The sequence below is a fragment of the Oncorhynchus nerka genome, linkage group LG4, assembly GCF_034236695.1.
Source record: "Oncorhynchus nerka isolate Pitt River linkage group LG4, Oner_Uvic_2.0, whole genome shotgun sequence".
NCBI lineage: Eukaryota > Metazoa > Chordata > Actinopteri > Salmoniformes > Salmonidae > Oncorhynchus > Oncorhynchus nerka.
This window is the reverse complement of record NC_088399.1, coordinates 73,172,651-73,182,650: the sequence shown is the minus strand read 5'-3', so window position 1 is coordinate 73,182,650 and position 10,000 is coordinate 73,172,651. Positions and strand designations below refer to the sequence as shown.

At 48.7% G+C, this 10,000-nt stretch overlaps 1 protein-coding gene across 1 annotated transcript in view; it reads right to left on the bottom strand.

Annotated features, from left to right (window-relative positions):
* The window catches only part of LOC115128796 (retinoic acid receptor alpha-A-like), a 116,471-nt gene that overhangs the window by 9,979 nt on the left and 96,492 nt on the right, over positions 1-10,000 (bottom strand). The gene's annotated exons all lie outside the window — the stretch shown is intronic.

Sequence of the window (10,000 nt, the reverse complement as noted above, 5' to 3'; positions counted from 1 at the left end):
ATGGGAGAGGAGAGAATGATACATTATGTATACACGCAGTATGGGAGAGGAGAGGAGAGGATTATACATTATGTATACACGCAGTATGGGAGAGGAGAGGATTATACATTATGTATACACGCAGTATGGGAGAGGAGAGGATTATACATTATGTATACACGCAGTATGGGAGAGGAGAGGATTATACATTATGTATACACACAGTATGGGAGAGGAGAGGAGAGGATTATACATTATGTATACACACAGTATGGGAGAGGAGAGGAGAGAATTATACAGTATGTATACACGCAGTATGGGAGAGGAGAGGATTATACATTATGTATACACGCAGTATGGGAGAGGAGAGAAGTATACATTATGTATACACGCAGTATGGGAGAGGAGAGGAGAGAAGTATACATTATGTATACACGCAGTATGGGAGAGGAGAGAAGTATACATTATGTATACACGCAGTATGGGAGAGGAGAGGAGAGAAGTATACATTATGTATACACGCAGTATGGGAGAGGAGAGGAGAGAATTATACAGTATGTATACACGCAGTATGGGAGAGGAGAGGATTATACATTATGTATACACGCAGTATGGGAGAGGAGAGGAGAGAATTATACATTATGTATACACGCAGTATGGGAGAGGAGAGGATTATACATTATGTATACACACAGTATGGGAGAGGAGAGGAGAGGAGAGAATTATACAGTATGTATACACGCAGTATGGGAGAGGAGAGGATTATACATTATGTATACACGCAGTATGGGAGAGGAGAGGAGAGAATTATACATTATGTATACACGCAGTATGGGAGAGGAGAGGATTATACATTATGTATACACGCAGTATGGGAGAGGAGAGAAGTATACATTATGTATACACGCAGTATGGGAGAGGAGAGGAGAGAATTATACATTATGTATACACGCAGTATGGGAGAGGAGAGGATTATACATTATGTATACACGCAGTATGGGAGAGGAGAGAAGTATACATTATGTATACACGCAGTATGGGAGAGGAGAGGAGAGAAGTATACATTATGTATACACGCAGTATGGGAGAGGAGAGGAGAGAAGTATACATTATGTATACACGCAGTATGGGAGAGGAGAGGAGAGAAGTATACATTATGTATACACGCAGTATGGGAGAGGAGAGGAGAGAATTATACAGTATGTATACACGCAGTATGGGAGAGGAGAGGATTATACATTATGTATACACGCAGTATGGGAGAGGAGAGAAGTATACATTATGTATACACGCAGTATGGGAGAGGAGAGGAGAGGAGAGAATTATACATTATGTATACACGCAGTATGGGAGAGGAGAGGAGAGAATTATACATTATGTATACACGCAGTATGGGAGAGGAGAGGATTATACATTATGTATACACACAGTATGGGAGAGGAGAGGAGAGGAGAGAATTATACAGTATGTATACACGCAGTATGGGAGAGGAGAGAATTATACATTATGTATACACGCAGTATGGGAGAGGAGAGAATTATACATTATGTATACACGCAGTATGGGAGAGGAGAGGAGAGGAGAGAATTATACAGTATGTATACACGCAGTATGGGAGAGGAGAGAATTATACATTATGTATACACGCAGTATGGGAGAGGAGAGAAGTATACATTATGTATACACGCAGTATGGGAGAGGAGAGGAGAGAATTATACATTATGTATACACGCAGTATGGGAGAGGAGAGAAGTATACATTATGTATACACACAGTATGGGAGAGGAGAGAAGTATACATTATGTATACATGCAGTATGGGAGAGGAGAGGAGAAGAGAGGAGAGGGACCTTGAGGGAGAGAAGAAGGACAGTGATGGGAGAAGAGGGACAGTGAGAGAGAGAAGAGGAGAGAGGGACCTTGAGGGAGAGAAGAAGGACAGTGATGGGAGAAGAGGGACAGTGAGGGAGAGAAGAGGAGAGAGGGACCCTGAGGGAGAGAAGAAGGACAGTGAGGGGAGAAGATGAGAGGGACAGTGAGGGAGAGAAGAGGAGAGAGGGACCCTGAGGGAGAGAAGAGGAGAAAGGGACAGTGAGGAGGAGAAGAGGAGAGAGGGACCCTGAGGGAGAGAAGAGGAGAGAGGGACCTTGAGGGAGAGAAGAGGGACAATGAGGGGAGAAGAGGATAGAGGGACAGTGAGGGAGAGTAGAGGGACAGTGAGGGGAGAAGAGGAGATGGACAGTGAGGGAGAGAAGAGGAGAGAGGGACCGTGAGGCAGAGAAAGGGACAGTGAGGGGAGAAGACGATAGAGGGACAGTGAGGGAGAGTAGAGGGACAGTGAGGGGAGAAGAGGAGAGGGACAGTGAGGGAGAGAAGAGGAGAGAGGGACCATGAGGGAGAGAAAGGGACAGTGAGGGGAGAAGACGATAGAGGGACAGTGAGGGAGAGTAGAGGGACAGTGAGGGGAGAAGAGGATAGAGGGACAGTGAGGAGGAGAAGAGGAGAGAGGGACCCTGAGGGAGAGAAGAGGAGAGAGGGACCTTGAGGGAGCGTATACACGCAGTATGGGAGAGGAGAGAATTATACATTATGTATACACGCAGTATGGGAGAGGAGAGAAGTATACATTATGTATACACGCAGTATGGGAGAGGAGAGGAGAGAATTATACATTATGTATACACGCAGTATGGGAGAGGAGAGAAGTATACATTATGTATACACACAGTATGGGAGAGGAGAGAAGTATACATTATGTATACATGCAGTATGGGAGAGGAGAGGAGAAGAGAGGAGAGGGACCTTGAGGGAGAGAAGAAGGACAGTGATGGGAGAAGAGGGACAGTGAGAGAGAGAAGAGGAGAGAGGGACCTTGAGGGAGAGAAGAAGGACAGTGATGGGAGAAGAGGGACAGTGAGGGAGAGAAGAGGAGAAAGGGACAGTGAGGAGGAGAAGAGGAGAGAGGGACCCTGAGGGAGAGAAGAGGAGAGAGGGACCTTGAGGGAGAGAAGAGGGACAATGAGGGGAGAAGAGGATAGAGGGACAGTGAGGGAGAGTAGAGGGACAGTGAGGGGAGAAGAGGAGATGGACAGTGAGGGAGAGAAGAGGAGAGAGGGACCGTGAGGCAGAGAAAGGGACAGTGAGGGGAGAAGACGATAGAGGGACAGTGAGGGAGAGTAGAGGGACAGTGAGGGGAGAAGAGGAGAGGGACAGTGAGGGAGAGAAGAGGAGAGAGGGACCATGAGGGAGAGAAAGGGACAGTGAGGGGAGAAGACGATAGAGGGACAGTGAGGGAGAGTAGAGGGACAGTGAGGGGAGAAGAGGATAGAGGGACAGTGAGGAGGAGAAGAGGAGAGAGGGACCCTGAGGGAGAGAAGAGGAGAGAGGGACCTTGAGGGAGAGAAGAGGAGAGAGGGACCTTGAGGGAGAGAATAGGGACAATGAGGGGAGAAGAGGATAGAGGGACAGTGAGGGAGAGTAGAGGGACAGTGAGGGGAGAAGAGGAGAGGGACAGTGAGGGAGAGAAGAGGAGAGAGGGACCGTGAGGGAGAGAAAAGGGACAGTGAGGGGAGAAGAGGATAGAGGGACAGTGAGGGAGAGAAGAGGAGAAAGGGACAGTGAGGAGGAGAAGAGGAGAGAGGGACCCTGAGGGAGAGAAGAGGATAGAGGGACAGTGAGGGAGAGTAGAGGGACAGTGAGGGGAGAAGAGGAGAGGGACAGTGAGGGAGAGAAGAGGAGAGAGGGACCGTGAGGAGAGAAAAGGGACAGTGAGGGGAGAAGAGGAGAGAGGGATCCTGAGGGAGAGAAGAGGATAGAGGGACAGTGAGGGAGAGTAGAGGGACTGTGAGGGGAGAAGAGGAGAGGGACAGTGAGGGAGAGTAGAGGGACAGTGAGGAGGAGAAGAGGAGAGAGGGACCCTGAGGGAGAGAAGAGGAGAGAGGGACCGTGAGGGAGAGAAAAGGGACAGTGAGGGGAGAAGAGGATAGAGGGACAGTGAGGGAGAGTAGAGGGACAGTGAGGGAAAGAGTAGACAAACTCAAAATGAAGCCCACTGAGAGAAGCTAGGGACAAGGCCATGCACTAGTTATACTATATACCTGGAGCTAGGACTGACAAGTTTCACAGCCAACAAAGACTAAAGAGAGAAACCACCCCTATGGTCATGACCTTGAGGAGGAACCTCACAGTGTTTCTGTATGCCTGCTGCTGGATTCTACTATACAATGTGTGTGTGTGTGTGTGTGTGTGTCTGGCCAGCCGGTGTTTGAATCTCTGCCAGCCTCCATGTTTTATTCTGTTTCATGTTGCGGACGCTCCTGCCACTCACTGTCAACGTGCACTCACACGTACAGACACACACCACTCACTAGCTGTCAGTGCCAGCCCACTCAACTGGCTTCAAAGCCTGACACTGTCTGTCTCTTCATCAAGCACACACACACACACACACACCGTTTGTTCCTTCTTCACACACTCGTTGACCCAGGTGTGTGTGTGTGTGTGTGGTTGTGTGTGTGTGTGTGTGTATCTGTGAGAGCAGGACTTGAACTTCTCACCTCTTCAACCCCAGTGACTTGTCACATTTGACAAATACCACTTAGTCATAAAAAACAAATCCATCTAGCATTACTACAAATCACCCATCTAATCAGTGCTAAGAGCACAGGGATAGTAGCACATCCTGTTATCTCGCTCACACAGCCGGACAGTGTGGCAGCAGCTCTCATCACACCAGGAAGTGATAGTGTGATACAGCCACTACTAATCTAGACCACCAGAAACCCCAATAACACTACTGATAAGTAGGATAACATCTATCCATTTCAGAATACACTGCAGTCTCTGGACAGAACAACATATATACAGACGTCACATCATGATCACATTCGTCATGACATTTACTTGACTAAAGCTATTAAATATTTAATACTACTTTATTAAATACCACCCCCGTGATACATGATTCTAACCCTGGGCACTGAACAGTGAGACTATTGTAGCTGCTGTGCTGTGAGCTACCAGTGTAGAGAAAGAGACAGAGAGAAGGGCCTTTTCAGGTCAGGCTGACCCGGGGGGGGCGGATCTGAGGATGAGAGGAGAGAGAGAGGTAAGGAGCTGACTGAGGATAACCCTGTGGAGACAGAGAGAGAGGCAAGGAGCTGACTGAGGATAACCCTGTGGAGACAGAGAGAGAGGTAAGGAGCTGACTGAGGATAACCCTGTGGAGACAGAGAGAGAGGCAAGGAGCTGACTGATGATAACCCTGTGGAGACAGAGAGAGAGGCAAGGGGCTGACTGAGGATAACCCTGTGGAGACAGAGAGAGAGGCAAGGAGCTGACTGAGGATAACCCTGTGGAGACAGAGAGAGAGGCAAGGGGCTGACTGAGGATAACCCTGTGGAGACAGAGGGAGGTAAGGAGCTGACTGATGATAACCCTGTGGAGACAGAGAGAGAGGCAAGGAGCTGACTGAGGATAACCCTGTGGAGACAGAGAGAGAGGCAAGGAGCTGACTGATGATAACCCTGTGGAGACAGAGAGAGAGGCAAGGGGCTGACTGAGGATAACCCTGTGGAGACAGAGAGAGAGGCAAGGAGCTGACTGAGGATAACCCTGTGGAGACAGAGAGAGAGGCAAGGAGCTGACTGAGGATAACCCTGTGGAGACAGAGAGAGGTAAGGAGCTGACTGAGGATAACCCTGTGGAGACAGAGAGAGAGGCAAGGAGATGACTGAGGATAACCCTGTGGAGACAGAGAGAGAGGCAAGGAGCTGACTGATGATAACCCTGTGGAGACAGAGAGAGGGGCAAGGAGATGACTGAGGATAACCCTGTGGAGACAGAGAGAGAGGCAAGGGGCTGACTGAGGATAACCCTGTGGAGACAGAGAGAGAGGCAAGGAGCTGACTGAGGATAACCCTGTGGAGACAGAGAGAGAGGCAAGGAGCTGACTGATGATAACCCTGTGGAGACAGAGAGAGGGGCAAGGAGATGACTGAGGATAACCCTGTGGAGACAGAGAGAGGGGCAAGGAGATGACTGAGGATAACCCTGTGGAGACAGAGAGAGAGGCAAGGGGCTGACTGAGGATAACCCTGTGGAGACAGAGAGAGAGGCAAGGAGCTGACTGAGGATAACCCTGTGGAGACAGAGAGAGGTAAGGAGCTGACTGAGGATAACCCTGTGGAGACAGAGAGAGAGGCAAGGAGCTGACTGAGGATAACCCTGTGGAGACAGAGAGAGAGGCAAGGAGATGACTGAGGATAACCCTGTGGAGACAGAGAGAGAGGCAAGGAGCTGACTGATGATAACCCTGTGGAGACAGAGAGAGAGGCAAGGAGCTGACTGGGGATATCCCTGTGGAGACAGAGAGAGAGGCAAGGAGCTGACTGATGATAACCCTGTGGAGACAGAGAGAGAGGCAAGGGGCTGACTGAGGATAACCCTGTGGAGACAGAGAGAGGTAAGGAGCTGACTGAGGATAACCCTGTGGAGACAGAGAGAGAGGCAAGGAGATGACTGAGGATAACCCTGTGGAGACAGAGAGAGAGGCAAGGAGCTGACTGATGATAACCCTGTGGAGACAGAGAGAGAGGCAAGGAGCTGACTGAGGATAACCCTTTGGAGACAGAGAGAGGTAAGGAGCTGACTGAGGATAACCCTGTGGAGACAAAGAGAGAGGCAAGGAGCTGACTGAGGATAACCCTGTGGAAACAGAGAGAGAGGTAAGGAGCTGACTGAGGATAACCCTGTGGAGACAGAGAGAGGTAAGGAGCTGACTGAGGATAACCATGTGGAAACAGAGAGAGAGGCAAGGAGCTGACTGAGGATAACCCTGTGGAGACAGAGAGAGGTAAGGAGCTGACTGAGGATAACCCTGTGGAGACAAAGAGAGAGGCAAGGAGCTGACTGAGGATAACCCTGAGGAAACAGAGAGAGAGGTAAGGAGCTGACTGAGGATAACCCTGTGGAGACAGAGAGAGGTAAGGAGCTGACTGATGATAACCCTTTGGAGACAGAGAGAGGTAAGGAGCTGACTGAGGATAACCCTGTGGAGACAAAGAGAGAGGCAAGGAGCTGACTGAGGATAACCCTGTGGAAACAGAGAGAGAGGTAAGGAGCTGACTGAGGATAACCCTGTGGAGACAGAGAGAGGTAAGGAGCTGACTGAGGATAACCCTGTGGAGACAAAGAGAGAGGCAAGGAGCTGACTGAGGATAACCCTGTGGAGACAGAGAGAGAGACACATGACTCTGGAGCTTGACACAATCCACCCCTCTCTCCTCTCTTTCTTTCTCCCCCTCCCTTCCCCTCCTCTCTCTCCCGCCTCTTCGTTCTCTTCTCTCTCTCATACTGAGGCTTTATTATCACAGCATGCGATTGCACTACTCCTAAATAAACAAATATATAAACAAACAGCACTCAGCCAGGGGCGATCTTCTAACAATGTGCTCCCCTGTATTTCAGATTCCTGCTCCAGAAAAACATACAGCAACCCAGACAAATATGAACAAAAACAACTTCACTGCAGAAAGACACAAGCATTTCAATCATTTATTAGATTTGGAGCCATTACATCTGAAACACTAACCTAGTGTCCTCTGATTAAGGATGGCTCCTCCACATACTGATCGACTGTCAGGATCAATTAACCTTCTCTTCAATTGGCTGGCTGCACAAACTGACCAATAAGGTCTAAGGACCAGACTCTAGGGAGGAAGTTCAGAGGTTTCAGCGCATTGCCTAGCGTATTGACTGTCGTACTGACTAGCGTATTGCCTAGAGTATTGACTAGCGTAATGACTAGCGTAATTGACTAGCGTATTGACTAGCGTATTGACTAGCGTGACTAGCGTAATGCCTAGCGTATTGACTAGCGTATTGACTAGCGTGACTAGCGTGACTAGCGTAATGCCTAGCGTATTGACTAGCGTGACAAGCGTATTGACTAGTGTATTGCCTAGCGTATTGACTAGCGTACTGACTAGCATATTGACTAGTGTGGCTTGCGTATTGCCTAGCGTACTGATTAGCGTATTGACTAGCATATTGACTAGCCTACTGACAAGCTTATTGACTAGCGTATTGACTAGCGTGGCTTGCGTATTGCCTAGCGTACTGACTAGCGTATTGACTAGCATATTGACTAGCGTACTGAATAGCGTATTGACTAGCATATTGACTAGCCTACTGACAAGCTTATTGACTAGCGTATTGACTAGCGTGGCTTGCGTATTGCCTAGCGTACTGACTAGCGTATTGACTAGCATATTGACTAGCGTACTGAATAGCGTATTGACTAGCGTACTGACTAGCGTATTGCCTAGCTACCTCAACGGAGAGAGCAAACCCAGTTATCAGAGATCTTTACACACTAAACAGTACCTGTTCATGTGGTAAAGGTACGTAAAGGTGTGGTAAAGGTACGCTATGTGTTTCTGCATGGATTCACAGCTCTAATCTGTGTCATTCGTCAGGCGAGCCCAATTCCTGCTGTGATTCACAGTGCTAATCTGTGTCATTCGTCAGGCGAACACAATTCCTGCTGTGATTCACAGTGCTAATCTGTGTCATTCGTCAGGCGAGCCCAATTCCTGCTGTGATTCACAGCGCTAATCTGTGTCGTCAGGCGAGCACAATTCCTGCAGTGATTCACAGCTCTAATCTGTGTCATTCGTCAGGCGAGCACAATTCCTGCTGTGATTCACAGCGCTAATCTGTGTCGTCAGGCGAGCACAATTCCTGCAGTGATTCACAGCTCTAATCTGTGTCATTCGTCAGGCGAGCACAATTCCTGCTGTGATTCACAGTGCTAATCTGTGTCATTCGTCAGGCGAGCACAATTCCTGCTGTGATTCACAGCTCTAATCTGTGTCATTCGTCAGGCGAGCACAATTCCTGCTGTGATTCACAGTGCTAATCTGTGTCATTCGTCAGGCGAGCACAATTCCTGCTGTGATTCACAGTGCTAATCTGTGTCATTCGTCAGGCGAGCACAATTCCTGCTGTGATTCACAGTGCTAATCTGTGTCATTCGTCAGGCGAGCACAATTCCTGCTGTGATTCACAGTGCTAATCTGTGTCATTCGTCAGGCGAGCACAATTTCTGCTGTGATTCACAGCGCTAATCTGTGTCATTCGTCAGGCGAGCACAATTCCTGCTGTGATTCACAGTGCTAATCTGTGTCATTCGTCAGGCGAGCACAATTCCTGCTGTGATTCACAGCTCTAATCTGTGTCATTCGTCAGGCGAGCACAATTCCTGCTGTGATTCACAGCGCTAATCTGTGTCATTCGTCAGGCGAGCACAATTCCTGCTGTGATTCACAGCTCTAATCTGTGTCATTCGTCAGGCGAGCACAATTCCTGCTGTGATTCACAGTGCTAATCTGTGTCATTCGTCAGGCGAGCACAATTCCTGCTGTGATTTACAGTGCTAATCTGTGTCATTCGTCAGGCGAGCACAATTCCTGCTGTGATTCACAGTGCTAATCTGTGTCATTCGTCAGGCGAGCACAATTCCTGCTGTGATTCACAGTGCTAATCTGTGTCATTCGTCAGGCGAGCACAATTCCTGCTGTGATTCACAGCGCTAATCTGTGTCGTCAGGCGAGCACAATTCCTGCTGTGATTCACAGTGCTAATCTGTGTCATTCGTCAGGCGAGCACAATTCCTGCTGTGATTCACAGCGCTAATCTGTGTCATTCGTCAGGCGAGCACAATTCCTGCTGTGATTCACAGTGCTAATCTGTGTCATTCGTCAGGCGAGCACAATTCCTGCTGTGATTCACAGCGCTAATCTGTGTCGTCAGGCGAGCACAATTCCTGCTGTGATTCACAGTGCTAATCTGTGTCATTCGTCAGGCGAGCACAATTCCTGCTGTGATTCACAGTGCTAATCTGTGTCATTCGTCAGGCGAGCACAATTCCTGCTGTGATTCACAGCGCTAATCTGTGTCATTCGTCAGGCGAGCACAATTCCTGCTGTGATTCACAGTGCTAATCTGTGTCATTCGTCAGG